The 23,522-nt window shown below is 38.0% G+C and overlaps 1 protein-coding gene across 2 annotated transcripts in view; it reads right to left on the bottom strand.

Annotated features, from left to right (window-relative positions):
- LOC137258138 (endonuclease/exonuclease/phosphatase family domain-containing protein 1-like) overlaps positions 1 to 22,137 on the bottom strand; it is a 56,255-nt gene extending 34,118 nt beyond the window's left edge. The window contains exon 1 of one of the 2 annotated variants that reach the window (XM_067795701.1): positions 22,032 to 22,137. The gene's annotated coding sequence lies outside the window, so the exon portion shown is untranslated. Of the gene's footprint in view, positions 1 to 17,652; positions 17,886 to 22,031 lie in introns of those variants that run through there. The other variant, XM_067795702.1, reaches the window with a different exon arrangement.
- Positions 22,138 to 23,522: the final 1,385 nt, after the last annotated feature.

A 23,522-nucleotide genomic window follows, 5' to 3' on the forward strand; every position in this document is an offset into this window, starting at 1 on the left:
TTTTGCCTGGTGCTACAAGGTTATTACAAAGGTGCCTACCCTAAAAGTGCCCTATCAGTAATAAGTGATGGGAAACACAAGTTTTGTCAGTAATTTTCATTTGCATAGCAGAATTATACTATCTTTACCGACCTTCTTTAACAACCAATCAGAAACATGCCTGGGTGTCATGAGGTAGTTAATTCATATATCGCAATTGCACGATCTTTGCCAACAAGATTACCTCATGATGCACTCTAGAAATAATTGTTGCGCCTGATTACAGGAAGTGCAGTAACTTAAAAATGTTTCGAGGATCGTTGCAATTTGTTTTAGATTAAAAGTTAGACTTGTAAGTAATTCTTCACAGTAATTTTGAATTTTTGACACTCAGAAAACCGTAATGCCATAATTAGAAGGTAACAATTGTAATAATTATGATGAAAAAATCATAAGGGTAGGCACCTCTGTTATTACCCTAGGTGGCACCAGATGCAAGTAGGTTTGTTTTCACAAAATTGATCTCTGCACACTGATTTTAAACCTAACTCTGCAACACCCAACTCATAGCATGTCGAAAGTGATAAATACACCAAAATTCGCCTTTGTTGACATAAAAGTAAAGCAGGCACATCTGACCTAAACCTAGATTGTCTCACACACCCTGAACTACATTATTTTCCCCTCTGCATGGCCCTCCCTGCAATACTGAAACCCTTGATGAGGCAAATTGAGATTATCCCAGATTCAGGAATCTCCCATCTCAATGGGACTCCTTTTCAGTTAAAATGGTTTATTTGTTAGTTATCAAAATCATAAATATTCAGAGACTAGGTGCTAGTCTATCACTCCTTAGACAAGGCCCTACCTGCAATGCTGAAGCCCTAAATGAAGCAAGTCTAGATTATCTCCCAACTCTGGGGCTCCTTTTTAATACACTTGTTACTATCAAAATCAGATATGTTCAGTGACTAATAAACGATCGTGTAACAAAGACCATAGAAAGGCTGCAAAGAACATCTTAATGCCCTTCAGCACAGAATCACTGACTGTCAACAGATTAAAGACATGGCCAGGAGTCTACATTCCTCTAAAGCTGACACCCTGCATGTTACCATTACAGCAACAATACAGTGACTGGCTCGCAGTGCTGGGTATGTATGTGGAAAGGAAAAACGTGCTGGCCATAAATACCAAATGCACAGCCTGATGTTTCCATGGAAACAATGGTGCATTTACATGACAGGGATACAAAATGAAGAATAGCATTAATAATTTGACACCAACATATCTGTTTGTCATGTGAAAAATCTATTTTGGACAATAACAGGGTCCTGACAAGTAACAATACAGTACATGCTTACAACTTTCTTAATCTTTGTTACATTTTCACCTCAAGGAAAAAAGATAATTTGTTTGAATTTTAAATTTATTATACATGATTTACAAATGGACCTGAGTATATAATAATTAATGATATTATAGAAAACCAGTATAATAAACCATTAACAGAGTGTGGAAACCAAAGCAGTACTTACTTCTGTTTATATAGTCATTCTTAATTAAAGGATATGAGAAAATGGAAATCTCAACAACTGTATTATATTGGTTTTAAAAAATTAGCATTATCTATTTTTATACAGTGCAAAGCCTTTTTTATTGTTGTTGTTGTTGTTGGCGGTGGTGGCGGTGCACAATCCAAAACATATTAGTATGACAGTGAACAGTCATGGACCAGATAATTCAGTGACTGATATTATAAGAAGTTTTTCAGGACTCTACAGTCAGCAAACCTGATCACCTACTCCTGACAGTTGCTTCTAACCCTGGAGCATTAGTTTGACATTTACTGCCAGAAATACGTTTTTTCTTTTTTTAATTTTAGAAACATCAAATTACAAATACATAAAACCAATAGGAAATCTACAGCAATTCTTCTTTCAATGCCTCAATTTATGACTTCAAACACAGATGATCTTGATCTGCCCAGGCAGTCTAGACTTGAACAGGACTTCTTTCCTAATTTATTTTTTTTTTATCTGGATAACAGGCCAGTTGAAGCATGTATCATCATAACAAACAGCACAAGGCCCTTTGTTCACCAGAAGGAGAAGCAGGCAAGTTCATACTTCACAGATGGTGGCTATTTCTGTCTGGCATCAAGTCAGACCAGTTGAAGCATGTATCATCATAACAAACAGCACTATTCACCTTGTTGAGCAGACAGAGAACCAGGCTAGTCTATTACTGTTTTCATATCACAGGTGGTGTCTATTTCTGTAATGGCAACCACAGTGTATACACAAAAGTGTGCAAGATCTATTTTCAGTGTTGTTACACAACAGGAAACTTGGCATTGCAACACCGACTGTATTTTGACTCTCCTGACTGCTACAGACCACATAGCATCTTCGCTGTGCCAATCAAAGGCATCACCAATACCCACTACTGACACAAACAATTTTTAAGTCTTTCACAGTCATTCCTGATCAAAAGAGGTTTGTTTGGAGTTCAATATTGCAGTGAGCAATATTTTAGCTATATGACCAAGGTCTAAAACTAATTAAGACATATAATCAATAAATGATCATGAGCAGTTATCTATGCAATCAGATCCAACAACAGCACCAGCCAAATCAGTAAGTCTGACCACCTGATACAGTTCAGTCATAACAAGCATGGCCAACTGAAGTTCTGTGTTGTAAGGGTGGGATGCAATCATGATTAATCACCAGCTGGCAATAGTTCCTGCATCCAGTACACTGAACCTTCTCTAGCTACCCCCACCATCAATCAACATTGTACGTGTGGAAGTCCCGGCAACAATTGATCTTCATGTTATTGTAATAGGCAGCTAAAGGAATTAGATGTCAGACTTGCCAATTCTTGCCAATTCTTGTCATTTCTTTGCAGAATTGGTACTCAAAAATAATTCTACACTTGTTTATAACGAGAAACATGTCTATACTCTGAAGAGGTAACTAATGGGTTCAGGCGATCAGGATTGCTGACTTGGTTGACACATGTTACTGTAACCGGATTGCCTGGATAGATGCTCATGCTGTTGATCACTTAATTGTCTGGTCCAGACTTGATAATTTACAGACCACCGCCACATAGCTGGAATATTGCAGACTACAGCGTAAAACTAACTCTCTCACTATTGCATCTGACCTTGAACCTTCTCCCTCCCCAGCATATATCAATATTGTACATCATATGCAACAATGTAACTTGAATGATTAACATACAATGGGCAACAATAAATTTCTATGCATGGTATAACACAATAGCACACAGCAAATGAATATATGTCACAACAGAAATTATTGATTTACATTTAGAAATTAGATCATCATGAAAACCGGAAACATTTATTGTTTGTGACAATACTTCAAAGTTACTTCTTGTCCATTCATCAGGTGAGTACAAAATTGAATGAGTGAGATAGGTTTTACGTCGCTTTCAGCAATATTCCTGCAATATCACGACAGGAGACACCAGAATTTGAGTAGAACATAAACATTGTGAGTTAATATGTGTAAACAAATAACAAAGCTAAAAAAATGCAGGTGTTCATTTTAAAGCCTGCATGCATGTTCTGAAAATAGCAGGCTTACAAACTAAAACATGGTGTATACATATATATTCCCCCCAGGATGTATGTCAAGGTTAAGCTCCTACTTAAGCCTCTGCTGATGATGAATTATTGCCTAGGGTACCAAGGTGATGAATGTTTAATAACATCATGGTTGCACATGCATTGATTTTGTCATCACAAACCCATACTGTCTTATCTGTTTTCATACAAACAAGATGAGAACTATCCAAATGTTGAAACAAGCTTTACATGACACTGACAGCTTATTTCATAATTACGTTTCTGTGGCAGAAAGTCACGAGTTAACTTGAAGTAATCTGAACAGGTCATGAACCTCCAAAATAGGGCACCAGGCTAGGATCTGATACCTGAGCCAGAGTAAAACACATGTTGCCAGCTGTTATCTTGTCTGGAGCCCTGGTTCTGTGTGGATCACATCTATGGCACCCTTATTGATAAGCCTGGGAAAACAATCTGATTTCCACATGTGCTCTGCTATTTCACCTGTGTTGTACGCAGCTTTGAGGATTTGCTTTCACTTAAGCTAGAGTGAGTGAGTGAGTGAGTGAGTGAGTGAGTGGGTGGGTGAGTGGGTTTGGTTTTACTCTGCACTCAGCAATATTCCAGGTATATGGCAGCAATTACTCAATTACTCATGACTACATCAAGTGAAAGGTGAAATTCTAGATGTCAGTTCTTTATTTAGAGTGAGTGAGTTGGCTTACCTTGCCCTGTGAAACCAGGGATAATCTACAACACATAGGCTCCCTGGTGAAACTAAATGTCTTGTGGAGCCCCGAATGCAAATTTAGAAGACCTTACAAGAGTGAGTGAGGTTTTAGTATACCATTGCCTTAGCAATATACAAGCAATATCACAGCAGGAGACACCAGAAATGAACCTGACATGTTGTACCCGTGATGGGAACTGAACCCGTGTTTTTGGCATGACGATCAAACACTTTAACCACTGGACTCCATCATTGCCCTTCTTTCCTTTGAGGAAAACTGCACTTTAGTGTATTTTCTTATTCCTTTATCATTTCATATTCCTGAAAAAGGAGTAAGAATATACTCTAAAAGTCATGTTCACTGAAGCAGTAAGAATATACTCATGACCACACAATCCAAAAAGTCTTTCCAGGGAGAAGCATTGGTTGCTGAAGGCCAATTCCGACCCGGGGCCGAGAAGTTCTCTTTGCGCTAAGATAGTCAAAAGTGTCATCCATACATTAACATTAACTTACGACTATCTTAGCACTAATAGAGCTTCAAAAATCATAGCCCAGATCTTCACCGCCAGGTTGAATTCATATGTGGATAAAGGTGGCCACACTTTCTTTATAATAAAAGACAATATATTACTTGCTTACATCTACGTTGAGTACATGCCTACATCAGGCTATAATCTACCACGCACAGCACTGTTACTCAATAATCAATACATTGTTTCACAAATTGCATATATTAGCTGCACATGACATGATCACATACAATAAGTCATCATCATTTTCCTGATATAATCATTATTTTACAAAACCTCCGGACTACACAATAGTTACAGTATCAAAACAGATAAAAGTAGTTTTTCTACAGTGATGCTTATTGGACCTGTAGTGGTTCAAGTCACAAACCGATGAATCTGCACAATCCTAATTCTGCACATACACAAAAAACCTTCCCATTTCAATCATTTGTCTCGTTATAACACAGCAATGATGACATTTTGATTATAGAAGCAGTTAAACGAGTAATAAATTTTATATACCACCAAACAGTGATGAAACTGGCTCAGCCTGCTGTCAAAGCAGCAGGCTGGCAGGGAAGGAGTCTCAGCCCTGAGAGGGGTAGGGTCTAGAGGTGAGATGGGAGAGGGAGCAAGGGGTAGGGAAGGTGAGGGGATAGAGGAACAGGGAGGAGAAGAGATATGTGTGGGTACTGGTAGCATCCAAGCCGTCATGCATGTACAAGTCAGATATGCTTAATCAATTATCAAGTCCAATGTAAGTCTTCTGTTTGAGAAAATTAGAAATATTTATGAGGTACTTGCTGAATTGTGGATGAAAAACACATTATGATAATGCAGATCTCATAGACTAAGAACAAGTTTCTGAAATGAACATATTTTCAGCAAAAAACAAATATAATGAAAAGAAGACCTGAAATTTTTGTCATTTTCAGGAGCTGTGGAAATCCTCGATCTCATTGCACAAGAGACATCCTTTTCATGACAACCCCTGAACGCAACACACTAACTTGAACACACAAAAATGAACAGACAAAAATATACATAAAATACACAAACATGCATTACATACATCACATTCAGAAAACACAATTTAAAAGCAAAAATCTTTACAGGAGTCTACCATACTACTAACCAAAATGCTTATGAAAAAAAATCCACAAAAAAGAATTACTACAATTTCTGTCCTATCCTAAACATACTTAAAATATACATCACGTCATCATAATACACCACGCATAATATGTCCTCACTGGCTATCCTAGAAGTCCACACTAGTACATTCCACCTGTGATATAAACACTCGTAAACACCAAGCGCTAAAGGAATTACTGCCTCCCACAACAGGATTCTGCCATCACCTCACATCCTGGTGCGTCACACACCAGCACACCATGCATCTTGTGACAGTCGGCAACATATAATTGTATGACTGTAGCCAGTAGGTCATAGCCTCCCTGAAATAGTGTCGAGCAGATGTCCATATAACTAAGGTATGATGTCACACAATCAGTTGGTTCATTAGATGCGCACCAGCGAATATACACTGGGGTCATGATACAACATGTATACCATTACTGATTCAATATGTATACCAATACTGTGATACGATATATTTACCAATACTGTGATTCCATGTATATACCAGTACTGTTTCAATACAAATACCAATATTCACAGTGATACAATATGTAAACCAGTACGGTGATACGAAACACATACCAATGCTGTCATACAATATGTATACCAATACTGTGATACGATATGCATATCAGTACTGTAATAGGATACATATACCAATACTGATATTTTACAATTAAGAAAAAGTTATATCAATCTTCAAAACATTTTAGTAAAATAATTCAGAGTTAAGGCCTATTCCTCAGAAAATCCCCAGGATGCAGGCAATTTTGTAGAATGTCCCAGGGATTTCCTGAAGATTATTGCCTGCCAAACTGCCCGTAGAGGTTTATTTAGTACAAGAAGAACCTGGCGAGACAACAGTGACATCACTAGAAGTTTATAAGGAGCTCTTTTGGGATGCACAGGTCCACAGGAAATCAAGCATCAGGGGAACTTGGAACAGATTCTGTACTAGTATCCATATAGAGTGGCAAGCATCAGAGCTACTCAAGGGACCAATTCAGCATCAGCATTTACAAAGGAAAACATGCATCACAGGGATTTGGGTAACATTCTGTCCCAGTGTCCATACAGGATGACATGCAATAGAGGAGACTAACACTTTAGTCTACAAATATATACATGTATAATTTTGACAGAAACAAATAAGGCCTTCCAAGGTGAAAAGGAATCCCAGCGAGATGGGAAATTCAGAACCTGAGGAGATCTTGACTTGCTTTATTTAGAGCTTTAGGATGCACAAAGGGTTGGCAGGAGGGAGAATAGCATGGTTCTGAGGCTGTGAGACAGACTAGCATCAAAGGAACTTGGGCCTTATTCCTCCACAGTGTTCGAACAGGAAGAGAGGAAATGGCAAGGAAGAGTGGTACCCGAGACATTTTCTGCATATACATTCAATCAGGAAGACAAGGAAGTTCATAAGTTTTACAGATAACAGACCTGTTCTACAGCTTATACAGTCATCCCTCGACATAACGTGGGTTTGGGGGTCCAAGGTTGACTCCCCCATTATTAGACATCCACATTATCGTACCTATTACATAATGTGGAACAAAGGCCAAGCAAAATCGTATATTCCAAGGACAAAACAAAACTGCCATTTCGGTTACTGTGCCCAATCAAAATTATGTCATACAGTTGAAGGTGGAAATAAACAAGCTTTGAAAATGAAAACATATATGTACATGAAACTTGTAATAAAAAATCACTAGACACGATAATTTAATTGTTGTTCCTGTTGGGCTACCTATTATTCAACTAAGCCGGATATAGCGATCAGCGATGTTTTGGTCCAATGTACCGGTGATTTAGGTAAAAACGACCCGATAATACTACATCAAAGAATTTCTATTCCATTATCAGAATATTTTATATATTAAGCAGTTATTGTAACATACATACGATATGTTAATATATAATGCCTGTTTTCTGCAAACATATTTAACATAACATTGTAAGTACCCGTCGTAACTCGACTGATGGCATGTCTTGTCTTTCATAAGTTACTACTACGATGTTGGTATGATTATTATTGAGAAAGCCCTGCATGTTTACACCCTCTGAAACACAGTGGATATGTACCATAAACATCATAGTGCTACGACTATCTAAGCCACTGTTGGAGAATGGGAGATACAATCATTGTTGCACTTAGATCGCTTTGTGCAGGCGCGCCCTGACTGCTTCGCATTAGAAGGGCAGTGTGGTAGCATTGTTAAAGCATTCACTCATTTCATCAAAGATGTGGGTTCGAGTCCAAACATGGTTACAATGTGAGAATCCCATGTCCGGTGTCCATGGCTGTAATACTGCAGGAAAATATTTCTGAAAACGTTGTAAAACTAAACTCACTCAATCACATTTGAAGACAGCCCCTTCACAAACAGCACAGACGTTTTGCTACCCAATTATATGAAACTGTATCCAGACTCTCATCTGAGGAATCAATTTGGTTCTACATCGGAAGCATGTGTTAATTACGTGAGTCTGTCACCATCATCTAACATCACAGAACCACTGCCTTGTGGTTTCAATCAGGTCAAAAACAGCAGAGTGGATCAATTTCCCAGTAGGACGTCTGCCAACCATGTGTGTATGGTGCTATGTGAAAACAACAACTCTGCCAAATCATTTACCCAGACTAGACTCATAGAATGCTGAGTAAGAATATATTGTCTAGTACTTTACAAATGTGAATGTGTTTCTAAACAGACATGACTAACATTTACACATAAAGTGTCAAATATCACTGCATTTCACTTACTGATTAGAGGGTCAGAGTGTCAGATTGGATCATTTCATAGGACATTGTAAACCAAAGTCACCATGCTTTTTAATCTGATTGTTGAAAAACACGATTGAACGGTATTCAATTCCTGGAAAATTGCAAGACTATTCACTGCGTATTGACACATACAAATATCGCACACAATTTGTATTGTTGTGTCATCAGCAATTACGACGTCATTCAAATAATACTGTGAAGTAAAGTTAGAATGACAGTCACAAATGAAGTTCCAGGTGCTACCATGAGAACCAGCTGAAACGGCCAGCTGAGGACACTTTACTGCTGTATCTGTGTTTGATGTCAATGAGTGCACATAGTATAATCCACGTGGGCCTTTTGGTTTACTTTTGTGTTTACAATGTCAATAAACATCATGTGTTGGCCAATTCATAATACCACAAGTCTTAGGTTCAAAACCCAAACTGCAAACAATAGGTGTGATCAATCACCATGGTAACCAAACTGGAAAAACGCACTGAAAGCAATCACTGAGCATACCCAAAAAAACTATAATAGTACAGACCAAAGACAGCGTTTACCCACCTCAGTCTAGCAGTAAGTCCAAGGCTAACATCTTGCAGCTAAATACATTCTTCCAGTCATATTCAAACGAAGTTCTACGGATCTTCTCTCAGGATGTACCGCCTAACAGCAACTGTTTCAAATTACTCCCAGGATATCAGATTGAAGTCATCCCCAAGCCCTATCAGTGGACACCGTCAGCACTCTCAAAGAGAGAACCTCAACAGGTGGCCAACCACTGAAATGCAATTCCCTTCCAGTTGCATTCTTGCAGTGCAGCAGTTGCCAGCCACCATGAGGGATCCTGTTTCCCTGCTGACTGCTTCAGATGAAGGGAATACCACATCTAGCTTCACCACACTTCCAAGACAAATGTATATATAGAACCCTGTTTTTCTGGATTCTTGTAAGATTCCTAGCCATCTAAAAGGCTGAAAATGACAGGAACTGACTAAACATAAATAAAAGTTTCTGTTAAGTGATTATGGCTGAACATGTCTACAGGTAAGTATAAATTTAACATTGTCATATTTCATAAAATAATACTGCAAATAGATAAGAAATAGTGACAAGAACATTTTACATCTTACCCCTTGCTTTGGCTGTCTTACCTCTGCAAATGTGTGTTCTTCTCTTTGGAGCAATCAGACTTTATCTAGGTTGAAATTTAAAGGACAGTTTCCAGAAGCCAAATATTTGGCATTAAACAATTTCATCATGTTCTCTTGAAATTTACTGAGTGAAAACTTTCGCAAAAGAAACTGAAATATTAAAGTAATACCTGGCAAAGGCTCCAGCTTCCATTAATTAAAATGCATGAAAGGAAATACAACACTGTAGAACAACCAGCACATCTCTTTCCCATCATTTTATACAAAACTGGATCTGAAAATCTATACGAGTTACTGGAACACATGCTCAATAGGTGATAATGTATTGGTTTAAACTTATGCAATGACAATATAGTTTGAATTATGTGTAAATATTGTGAGTTAGTGAGTGAGCATGGCTTTACTCTGCCTGAGTTAAAAAATCCCATAGCCCGACATTCAGGACAAGTCAGTTTACATTTTGGGCAATCCAATAATGGTATCTTACTTGTCTGTGGGCTACTACATAATTTCCTCTTGGATTTCATTCCATATCTGCTCAAAATGTAGCTCATAAATTTCGCTAAAATAATAAAGCAGGGTTATCTTTCTTTGCTATTTATCACTCTTAATTATGTCAAGAAATCAAGGCAAGTGGAAAATTTAGTCAGGCCAAGTTATTTTCTGAAAGTCACTTGCCCTGTGGCAAGTGGCTGTTAAAACAAAATTTGGACCTCTGTTTATGCAATATTAAGCCTACCAAAGAAAAATTTCCATCTGTACAGAAAAATGCAGAAAAGTCCACAATAGTTGTGGAAACGGCAATATAAGCAAAATACCTCGCTACTGAAACAGTAAAAAAGTTAACTTTGAATCGCTAAAACTGGGGCAAAAGAGGAAAACCCTGCAACTTTGATTTTACGCATGCGCACGTAGATGAAGACATTTTGACCGCATGTTGCCATTTTCCAGTTTGAATTAAAGTTTCTTTCCCTTTTAATAGTATTTCAGTTGTGTTATTTGGCAGTTATCATTATCATGCTTGAGTGCACGCTTGTTTAGTTTACTTAACATTCATACGAAATGACTCACAATACTTATTTTGATATATTCAATACATTTTCTATGCGAGGTGATGCACAGCTGCATGGAAGTTTGACAGCAATGCGGATTGTAATATGCATGCGCAGTAGAGGTCAAATGGTCGCTGATGTAAAAATGTTGCAGTTTCAGAGTATTTTGTTACTGTTTTCACTGTTTCAGTACCGGGGTATTATGTTTATGTTGCTATTTCCACGATTAATGTGGGCTTTTCTGCATTTTTCTGTACTGTTTGAAAGCTTGCTATGGTAGGTCTAAATATTCCAGCTTTAGCATGGAGAAACCACTTCACACACACTATACAGTGCTCTGACATGAGTGATGGTGTTTCAAACTAAAAGGATATTGGGTCCTGTAAGTTTCATATGTCTGTCTAACTCATTGAAAATTTAAAGGAACCACAGGAGAAAAACTAACACACATTTCAGATTAAACATTTCTTATAAAGTAAGATTTAACAAAAATATCCAAAATATGTGCATAATATTATAAACATAAATCTTACCTCATTCTTAAAACTCTCTGTTGTCTACTTAATGCTGAATAACTTTTTCAGAGTCAGGAAAATTTACTGAATGAACTTCACATGTGGCCTAGACTACACTTATTCTGATCAGGTGTTACAGGTAGTGGTCTCATGCCTTCATTATAACAACAACCTTGGGAGACAGAAACATATCTCTTCACGTTACAGTGAGGAGGATAATTTTTCAGTTTCAACACCAAAATTGGAAACCCTCCAAACATACTAAAAAAAATGAAGATCATCTGTTTTAACAAAGTTTGCCTTATATTGAATCACTGACCTAAGTACTGCAGGGTACAAACACCTATCACACTTGTATATCTGCTTGGTTCAAGAACAGGCAATTCTTTCACTTGATGGTCACTATCAGCTGACATTATCCATTCAATGGGCTATTTTAATGTATTCCCAGCTTGTTCTAAATATGGATAGATCTCAAGGGTCATGCATTCCAGTATGACATAAGACATCAACATAGCATTATGTCTATGCAGAGAACATAAGGAGTGGGTCAGTGAGTGAGTATAATATTAAGCCGCACTCAACAGTATTCGAGCTATTATATAATGGCGGCAGTCTGTACCAGAAAATCCAGTGAGCAATTGCATGAACATCGATCTGTGCAAATGGGAACCAATGACTTATCAACCAAGTCAGCAAGTCTGACCACCCGATCTCGTTAGTCGCCTCTTTTTAAACAAGCATAGTTGCCATTTGTGGCAACCATGGGTTGCTGAAGACCTGTTCTACCCCATATCTTCACAGAAACTGAGTGAGCGAGTAAGCGAGAGAGTGAGTGAGTGAGTGAGTGAGCATGACAAAAAGAAATGTGTTTAACACATTGTACCCATGCTGGAAATCGAACCTGTATACTGTAATCAGACAAATTTTTGCGACCGTTTAATTTTCGCGAACTTCGCATCAGACTTGATGACACGAGAATAAAAACATGCGATAATATAGATATATCATACACTCTATTCAGGTAAGTCAACAACACAAAAACAATACAGGTGTCATTGCTCAATCACGTGTCACCGCTGGGCTAATCTGGATTAACACGGCTCAATCACGTTCTATTTCATTGTTCTAACACCCAATTAAAAAGGATTAATCTGAAATCAATTACACTAATTTGTTGTGAGATAACTTCGCAGATCTGTTTATTTTATAACAAGTCAAAGGTCACATGCCTGCATGTCGTGGAAAAATATTCAGAGACACCCCTGTAACAAGATCACCTCACAAAAATAAGAAGGCGTGAAAAGGTTTAGTGACCGTCACCCGCGAAAATTTAAAGGCATGGAAACAAGACAGTTTACAGTATTCGATATGATAAGCAAACACTTTTACCACTTGGTTCCCCACACTTGAACGGTAACAAAAAATTTAATGCACTGTTAGAAATAGTCTGTCTATTCCTGAACCATATTATTCTACCTGCAGGGCAGCCCTTCCCACAATGCTAAAGCTCTAAATGAAGTCTAGATTTCCACAGGTTCAGAATCTTAGTGATCTGCTTTGGGCACTTTTTCAATGTAAATGGGCTTATTTGTTACAATCAGTACTCTATACTCAGAGACTAAGCATTAGTTTATGTTGGAATCTAAACATGCTAGAGAGAACTGGTTCTCAGACAAAAGGTGAAAAATTCCTGTTATCATAGTTGATCACCAATATAACAAAAGTCCACACATCCAACATCAAAATTAAGGACCATAAATCATTGATAAGCTGAGATTTAAACCTATCTGCAAATCCCAACTGGACACAACCATACACTTGGTCTTCTGCCAAACTATATCACTACGCCAAATTTACCTTAAGCCATGACATACGGCATACGTGACACAGCACTTATCTGATTAGTGTAGCTTATGCAGCAGAATTAATTATCATGCTGACGTCAGAAGATAACAAAGAGTTAACACTTAAATGTTGATGTGCACACATGATCAGTTATACCCTAATGACAAAATTCAAAAAGATTTATGAAATTTACCTGCAGTAAAATTGAAGAAATGCCCATGAGTGAGTGAGTGAGTGAGTGAGTGAGTTTAGTTTTACCTCACTCTCAGCAACATTTCAGTCAGCAAAGTGTCGGTCGTAATTATTAGCCAGTACTTTGACCATTCCAGTGAACTGTTAAGAGTCCAGTAAGTATGGTATAACCAGACTTCCAGGAATATCCCAAACTGGCTTCACACAAAGTATGCATGTAATGATGTTGATGAAAATTAAAAGTCTACTAATACAGACTAATGCTTATGATGTTGATCACTGGATTGTCTGGTCTAGATTCCATTATTTCCAGATTGCTGCCATACAGCTGGAACATTGCTGAGTGAAGTGTTAAACAAGTGAGTGAATGAATATGGTTTTAAGCCGCTTTTAGCAATATTCCTCCAATATCACAGCATGTTCACCAGAAATAAGCCTCACACATTGTACACATGTGGGGAATCGAACCCAGGTCTTCAGTGTAATGAGCAAACACTTTAACGACAAGGCAACCCTACCAACCCTGTTGAACAAGAAACAAACGATACAATCAGCAGAGATAAAATCTTGAGAGTTTTTTCAAGCTTATCCAGGGGTTCAAAAATCCCATCGCCCGACGCCCGTGACAAGTCAGTTTTCATTTCAGGCAATCAAATAATCTGAATCATGCATGTGTATGGGCTACTAGATAATTTACATTTACGGTCTGCAATTACAACTTGGATATCATTTTATATCTGCTCAAAATATAGCTATTAAGTTTCACAATAATAAAGTAGGGTTACCTTTCTTTGCTATTTATCAGTATTCGATAAATAGTCCAGTTAAAATTAACATCAAATACCATGCTGATTTATTCTTTCATAATCTCATCACAAAAATCAAGGCAAGTGGAAACTAGTCAAGACAAGTTACTTACTTAAAGTCACTACCCTGTGCCAAGCGGCATTAAAAACATTTTGAACTCCTGCTCACCTGATTTTGGAGGCTCCAGGGTCTGTCAGAGTCATTTTAACCCAACTAAACTACAAGGCACTGTTTTTCATGTCCGTTATGTTAATAATAGTCCACATAAGCTTAAAAAAAGTATCAGGGCTGTTGTAAATAGAGTTATTATTTGTCACACTTCAATTTAAAATATGTTGATAATGAAGTTCTAAAAAGCCAGGCAAGTAATGTCTTTGGACAGTGTTATTTCTGATCATAACTTCACATTGTTCACACTAACTTGAACAGACTCAACATGTTTATATATAGATAAACTGTATTGAAATTCCAAAGCGCTATTCTAAGTTAGTAGACTTTTTAGACTCATTTAAAAGCCACAGATACGACCTATTTCTAGAACTGTAAGCAATTTACAAGAACTAAAAATAGGAAGAGACATCCTGTTGTTATCACTGACAGGGTGATAAGTGGGTACTAGTGTCCCTTTACATACAAGAGGAATCAAGGACGTCCTTCATCTTGTGCCATGTTGAGAAACACACTTCATTACCTAGATCTGCCTTATCTAGATCAGCTTTGTCATTCTGTGAAGTAGAATGCTCCGACAATGAAGACTCAATTTATCCTCAGTAACTATCGAACTTCCTCAGCTATGGACCCATAAGGAAATTACCTAGTATTTGTTGGATCATAGATCCACTGACCCTGCTTTCTTAGAACAAGGATTAATAACAATTTTACACACATTGATTTATTTCATTTTAATTCAACCCCACTGAAGATTTCCGACCTGAAAATAAGAACTCTGTAAATTAGTGTAAATGAAAACAAAAATGATAAAAATGGCTATTTAACCATGGCCCAAATGCCTCCATAAAGTGATTCACAGGATATGACATGCATTTTCAATAGATATTTCAGTCGGGATATGTTGACGGCAGGTTAACTTGAACATATTTTCCACATTTTTTTATGACAACATAACAACCTTTGTATCTACAAGCATTTTTGTTTCAGAGATTCCCAGACACATACACATATGCTGATAATATAATGCCAGTAACTTTGTTTACAAACAGTTGACACTACATACACTTACCTAATCTATATCACTGTCAATATGTTACCTTCAGAGTCTTTATATATACATACATTATCTAATCTATCTGGGGTTTTCAGTCATTGCAACACTACAGTTTTTCCAACTATTGGTGAAGATCTGTGTGCAAATGAACATTGGAAAGACAGATCAGTTATTGATGATATAGAAATGAGCATTGTAGTTTTATGGTACACCTTGAGCCCATTGAGGATGACCGCCCACTTCATGCCAACACCTCTTATGATAAACTGGGCTTCTGGCGTCACATGCTAGGTAATGTGTCACTTGTAAACACCTGCATACTGGCAGTATATAGTACAACTATAGGGCAAACAAATGCATTACACTGGTAGTTTCATATCTAATGACACTCATATGGTACACCAAACAGTCTTTGAGTGAGGACCCATGAAGGTCCCAGGGTAGAATAGGCCTTCAGCAACCCATGCTTGCCTTAAAAGGTGACTATGCTTGCCGTAAGAAGCGACTAACGAGATCGGGTGGTCAGACTCGCTGACTTGGTTGACACGTCATCTATTTCAAATTGCGCAGATTGATGCTATGTTGTTGATCAGTGGATTGTCTGGTCCAGACTCAATTATTTACAGACCGCCGCCATATAGCTGGAATATTGATGAGTGCGGTATAAAACTAAACTCACTCACTCACTTTGAGTGAGACTAGTTTTTACGCCACTGTGAACAATACTCCGGCAATATCAAGGCAGAGGGACAACAGAAATGGGCTTCACACATTTTACTCATGTGGGGAATTGAACCTGGATCTTTGGCTTGACAAGTGGACACTCTAACCACCTGGCTACCCAAACAGCATAACAGTATTTGATCTTGGCATGGACCAAATAAATTAGTCGGAACACTGTCTACAAAATATATCCCAAATAGTTCAGTGTGCATGATCTGCAAATATTTGGTGTAAGAATAAATATGCAATAAGGGTATTGTTTTCTAATATTCCAATGATGAAACATTTCAAACACAAACCCAAAATATTCATAAAGAAAACTTTTCAGACACTTTTCCAGACAATTACACATACAGGCTTGTGTTTCTTCAGGCAATATCACAGCTCCATTATTTCTCACTATGTAATCAGGGCCCCGTTTCACAAAACTCTCCTAAGCCTAAGATCACGTAAGTTTTGTCGTAGCCATTGTGCCTCCTATACTGAAACACAGGAGCTACGGATGCTACGAGAAAAGTTACGAGATCTTAGGCTTACGAGAGTTTTGTGAAACGCGGCCCTGGTAGATAAACACATTAATATCCACACAAAGGGGTCATAGGATACTAAAACAAAATTTGACACACATGAACCTCACTAATCCATACATCTGTCAAATACAGACCTGTGACCTGGAGTAGACACCATTGATCATAACAAAATGGCCAGCAGCTCTGAACTTGTAGTCATTGTAAAATGAGTAGATTTAGGAATAGAACAACTTGTCCTAAGTTTGTATGTTCCCTCGGACCAATGATCTTTTGACTGTGTCTATCCTTGACCACCCATATTGTGTTTATATTAACCAAATTACTACAGCTACTTCATAATTTTCGTTCATCTTTGTTCTTATTTGCCATTTCTCTATCTCATCCAAAATTCAGTAATCTAGAAACAGTCAAATTAAAAGGGAAAGAAACCTTTCAAAATGTACCACAAGCCCACAGGACTAGTGAGTGGACAATAATAAGTGGTCCTGTCTGTACTTCACTGGTCCAAAATAACATTCATAGATTTACTTTAAAAATTCACTGGCCACCACTGCAAACTTATTTACTGGTCCTGATGAATTTTTACTAACCAGACACCACTGGACCAGCATAAATTTCACACACTGGATTAAACATTGTTGACAAATATATCCAAAAGATTTGGGATAGGTTCGTTTTCCTGCAAATCAAGACACAAATGGGACCATCCCTACTTTAATGAGAACATCACAAGAAAACAAATTATGCCCCGAATACAAGAAAAAACATTAGCTTCAATCTACCATCAACTCCATGTACATGTTATGAGCAACACAAAACCATACATAAATAAACAAATGTCAAGATCTCATTTTTCTATGAAAATACATACCACATATCCCCATGTTGAAGCCTACATGATCCATAACAGTGTGTACTTTACCCTGGTGTTGTCGATAGTGTGTCACAGCTCAGTCCGCACCCCCACCCCCACACTCTTAGTCACAAAGCTCTAAACACCACCAATTCATCATGCACCATCTCTTCTCAGCCAGGAATAAACACAGCAAGTTCAACAAGCTCCTTTCAAAGTACTAACAACAACAACTAGACAAGACATGCTATCCTGAATCCTGTTAGCGATAACATAATTCTGAACAGAAAATAGGAATTAAGATGGATGGACTTTGATCTAGGAAATAATGATATCTATCACTGCCCAAACACTGTGAAATGGGTTCAGGAAAGGGAGCAATTGTCCTCATTATCGATGGACGAACCATAAGAAGGCCAGCAGTAATACAGCTTATTGGAAGGACTGCTAGTTGAAGGTCTGATAGTTGAACATTGTCAGCTGGTAATCCCACTGACCACTCAAAGTATACATGAGTTATCTGGAGTTCGAAGATAAGCCAACCTCTGGTCTCATTATTGAACACACTTTATGGATAACAACTTCTTTTAATTTGTGAGTGTGACATATTGATACAGATTCATGTACGGTTGTCAAGCTTGTTTCAAAAATAAACGTACCGTTCCTTAATTATACTGGTAAAATATCATAAAAAGGAGCCCAAGGATCTAGACTTGCCACATGACTAAAATTACAAAGGCTATGTCAGGAATTAACATTTCTTCAACTCCTTATGGTGAGTTATTACCCTGATTATGTAGAACACTAATCTGACGTATCTCTGAGCCTTTTTATATAATTAATAAGTTAACATTTTATTTTCAGGTATGTTTAAACAATTTTTTTTTATCCTTCCACCAAAAGAAGACTTTAGGTTTACGCCACACTCTGCAACTCTGTAAACAACAAGGTCTGGACCAAACAATACAATGGTAAACAGTAGTAACATTGATCTACACAACTGGGAACCAATGACAACTCAGTCAGCCAATTTGATCACCCGATCCCATTAGTCTCCTCTTACGACATATAACATGCATGGACAAAAGTAATCTCATTATATTCATGCTATCCATTATTGTTTGTGATTGAAAAAGTTTGTCTAAACTTTAAGTATAACTATACATTTGGCAACAAAACCTGGCATTTTCATTTAGTAATACCAGAATATTACCTTGCACTACTATGCTGACGGTCCAGAGCACCCCAAAATAAAATTCCTTACAGGAATAATATATGTCTTGTAAAGTACTGTAGTGAGTGAGTTGAGTTTTACACTGCACACAGCAATATCCCAGCTAATGGCGGCAGTATGCAAATACCTGAGCATGAACCAGACAATCAAGTGATCAATATCATGAGCATCAATCTGCACAAATGGGAACTGATGACATCTGTCAACCAAGTCAGCGAGCCTGATCACCCAATCCCGTTAGTATCCTCCTACGACAAGCCTTTTATGGCAAGAATGGGTTGCTGAAGGCCTATTCTAGCCCGGGACCTTCATGGATCGTAAAGTACTGTAATAGTGATACTTAAAGCACAGGCAAACTGTAGTGCACATAGGGTTGCACACCACATAGAAAATGAGTGAGCGAGTTTAGTTTTACATCGCACTCAGCAATATTCCAGATATATGGCGGTGGTCTGTAAATAATCAAATCTGGACCAGACAATCCAGTGATCAACAACATGAGCATCGATCTGCACAACTGGGAACCAATGACATGTGTCAACCAACTCAGCAAGCCTGACCACCCGATCCCGTTAGTTGCTTCTTACGACAAGCATAGTCTCTTTTTATGGCAAGCATGGGTTGCTGAACACCTATTCTACCCTGGGACCTTCACAGGTCCACAGAGAAAATGACCAGTCTTTGTAAATGCCAGCAAAACAAGATATACAAAGACAGGTCATTTTTTGTCATTAGTATTGATGAGGTCGTATTATGCTTATGCATACTAACCCTAACCCAACCCTTCCCTAACACCTACCTTTAATTTTGTATTTTCACTACAATACCAAATTTAACTTTGGCATTTCAAGCTGGGGATATTGGCAGATTCTTACAGAATCTTGACCAGACATACCACTGGCTCAAAGCGTGAATGAATCAATGTGAATGTGACACAGTGAGATGAATTAAATCACTGGCCAGGTGATCTCACCTTCATATTAATGCACGGACAACCTTTCCTGGGCCTACATTAAGTTAGTGTTAAATTCCATACATTGACATTAACTTACAATTATCTTAGCGCTAAGAGTAATAGAGCTTCAAAAATCTAGGCCCAGGTCTGTTTCCTTACGGTCAAGTCATCGAAGAACATCAATGTTTGGATTAAATAAGTTAACATTAATCACCCATAAAGGGCCTGTCAAACAAGTCAGTACACTTTAGATATGACAGATCAGCACATTCAACATTGTAGGCCCAATCTACACCTGTAAAGGATGGAAAGAGATCATCAGATAGTGAGCAAGTTTTAAGCAGTATTCCAGCAGCATCACAGCAGGGGACACCAGAAATGGACTTTACACACTGTGTCCTTGTGGGGAATCCAACACGACTCTTCAGTGCGACAATCGAACACCTTAAGCACAAGGCAAACCTACCACCCCTCAATAATCAGAAATATATAAGTGTGCAGTTTAAATTGGGTTAAAGAAGAGATTTAGCTCTGTCAGTTGTCCCTGAATGAATGATACCCGATGAAATCAGGTAACTCAGGACAGCCCTCTTCGGTAAAGAGCATCATCTCATCTCAAGTTAAGCAAGTATCTGAATTTGGGCTCAGCTCTTGAGTGAGTGAGTTTCTGTTTTATGCCGCTTCTAGCAATATTAATCACAGCAAGGAACACCAGAAATAGGCATCACACATAGTAACCATGTGGGGAGTCAAACCTGGGTGTTCAGTGTGAAGAGCGAACGTTTAACAACAAGACTGCCTGGCTGCCCCTTTCAGCTCTCGAGGCCAGCCTCCATGTGAACTATGCCACACGTGGTTGTTGTAACTAGCATAATCTGCACCTGGTCATCCAACCATGGGACAAGAACATAGCGTGAGATGAAATAAATTCTTAAAAAAATTAAACTTTAATTCAAATGAATGATTGATTGATTTATATTGGGTAAAGAACATATAGGAAGTTTCTGTAATTATCTTCATGCTTTAAATTAAAATCTACACAGACTTTCATTCACAACAAATGTTTTCCTGGGTTATTCAGTCACAAAACAACATACTGTAACACTATAAATTGTATTAACAAGAAAAAAGAACCCTTCACCATGCAACCTAATGTTGATCTTGCCGTTACCTGTACCATAACATATATGTTAATGGACTTACAATGCAGAAAATAGGACTGACATGCACAAATAGTGTCACTCACTGTCAAAGACTTAGTTCCCAATATATCGGGTACATGAATCACAATATACTGCAATACATTTCATTTGCCAATACACAACCCTGTGATAGGTTACCTAATATACTGCAATGCAGTCTCCTTGCTGATACACCGTTCTAGCTCTCAGCCTTCAGTACAACTTAAGACTGTCCCCATTTGAGCACACATCCATTAAGTCAGTAAAACAAAGTCTTTATGACATAGACAACACCATATAGGTTCAAACATAAGGGACTATGTCTAGAACTATAGAAAGATAACCATATATGGACAAACAACTTCTTGATCACAGTTAGAGTGACATTTCAGTGCAGATTCTCACATTGTTATCAAGCACCTAAAACCTTCACTGATACACCCTCCATAAAGCCCCTACTTCTATAAACGTTTTTTAAAGATTAGTTTTGAACAAACTGAAACTGGACAACTTCAACCATTAACCGCTTGCAAATCAATCAAAATTTACAATTTTATACCTCATTGAGAGATTAGGAGAGAAATGTTGTAAGTCTGAGTAAAAGGGTTATGAAACATATATTCTACAAACAGCTTCTCATTCTATCCCCTCGATCCATAATAGTGCTAATCCCGCAATTACTTACACTAACAAAGCCAAGCGTAGTTATCTGCCCCTGAATTACAAACCACTGTCTGACGTTCCTTCTCGCGAACACCTGTTTTCGTCGAACAGATAGCACCATTTACACCTCAGGTACACCGATGTGAGACGAAATCAGTAAAAAATCAACTGTAATGATAAATTCATGCTATTTATTTATCAGTTCGGACTATGGTTGTTTCTCGTTGCATGTGACAAGGTGCCACAACACAACAGTCAACCCACTGGCCTGTCAAACTTCCGAAGTGCACACGGGACAAATACATGAATTAGGATATATACTTATACATAATATCATGTGTGGGACAACTGAAAATATACTCACGTTACAGCGTTTACGCTTTCTTCTACAGACTGCGAAATTCCATTTAATCTTGTTGAGATCGGACGTAGAATAACCTCCTCTGCAGGTCAAAGGTCATTACACGCATGCGTATAAGGATTTGTATTCTAGACTTGCTCCGCTTTTAATGTATAATATTAAATTACAAAAATATTTTTCGAAGATTTTATCATTGCTTACGGACTATTATACATGCTTCTGTTGGGATCTGTGTTATGAGCTAGTGCTGTTCAACTTGGAGTCAAGTCCATCCATGATGTAGCCTCTTGTGAATAAACGAATTTTCACCAGCCAATGCAAAGCCTGAAAGCACGAGATATATACGCCTACAACAAGCATAGGACCTTTGGGATGTGATCGGATTACCGAACGTGTAGATTTACAACAATCGTTCGACCACCCGGCTACTAGTCTGTTATACAAACCCTAAAACAACTGAATATCCAAGAAGGCTCATACAAGCCTAAAGAATAGTCTCAGGGAGCCTTTTAATTATGTGGGGGTTTTTAATATATTTTTTTAAAACTATTTTTTTCCTATAATCATTCTCTTTGTAGCATATGTTATATTTGGGATTACGAGAATGATTTGTTTTTTGTTTTTATTTCTGTGAAATACGTTCAATTCTACTTGTTAGTCTATCCGACTACCAAAGCTGGTTATGTTACTGATGTTTGCTTGTAATATAATGCGACTATGCTTGTCGTAATAAGAGGCGACTAACGTGATTGGGTGGTCAGGTTAATTATAGTCTAACAACTGCTTACTATAAACCACAGATTCAAACAGAATGGTGAACAAAAACGTCTACATCCAGATGTCATGCACATAGATGTAAGCTGAACGACTGTTCAGTTTTACTTCGCCCCATTATAGCGGGAACCGTGAAGATCCGAATTATAACTGATCTTCAGTAACCCATGTTTGTCGTAAGATGCTACTAACGGGATCTGGTGGTCAGACTCGCTGACTTGGCTGACACATGTCATCGGTTCCCAGTTGCGCAGAATGTTCATGCTGTTAATCACGGAATTGTCTGTTCCAAACTCGATTATTTACAGACCGCCGCCATATATCTGGAATTTTGGTGCGTGCGGCGTAAAACTAAAGTCCTTCAATCGCTAGTAATATAATGAGGGCATATGAACAGTAATTGAGCGAGTGAGTGAGACACCAGACATAGTTCAGGCCGTGATTGTACCATGTGAAGGATCGAACCCGGGCCTTCGGCGTGTTCATCTACCTGGCTACGTCACTGTACTGACAAAAGGACTGACGCATCCCACTTCAAACTTTTTAGAATTGGAAATCTGAAACACAGTAATATTCCATTTGGAAACCAAATGATGTTAAAAATTCATGCTCTTTGAGCGTATACCCCTGCTAATATATTAAAGTGGCAATTGTTGATCCCAGGTGCCTGTGGGTATAGGGGTATATGCTATCTGAGACATATTTGAGAAAAAGGTTCTG

The sequence above is a fragment of the Haliotis asinina genome, chromosome 12 (assembly GCF_037392515.1).
Source record: "Haliotis asinina isolate JCU_RB_2024 chromosome 12, JCU_Hal_asi_v2, whole genome shotgun sequence".
NCBI classification, from domain to species: Eukaryota; Metazoa; Mollusca; class Gastropoda; order Lepetellida; family Haliotidae; genus Haliotis; species Haliotis asinina.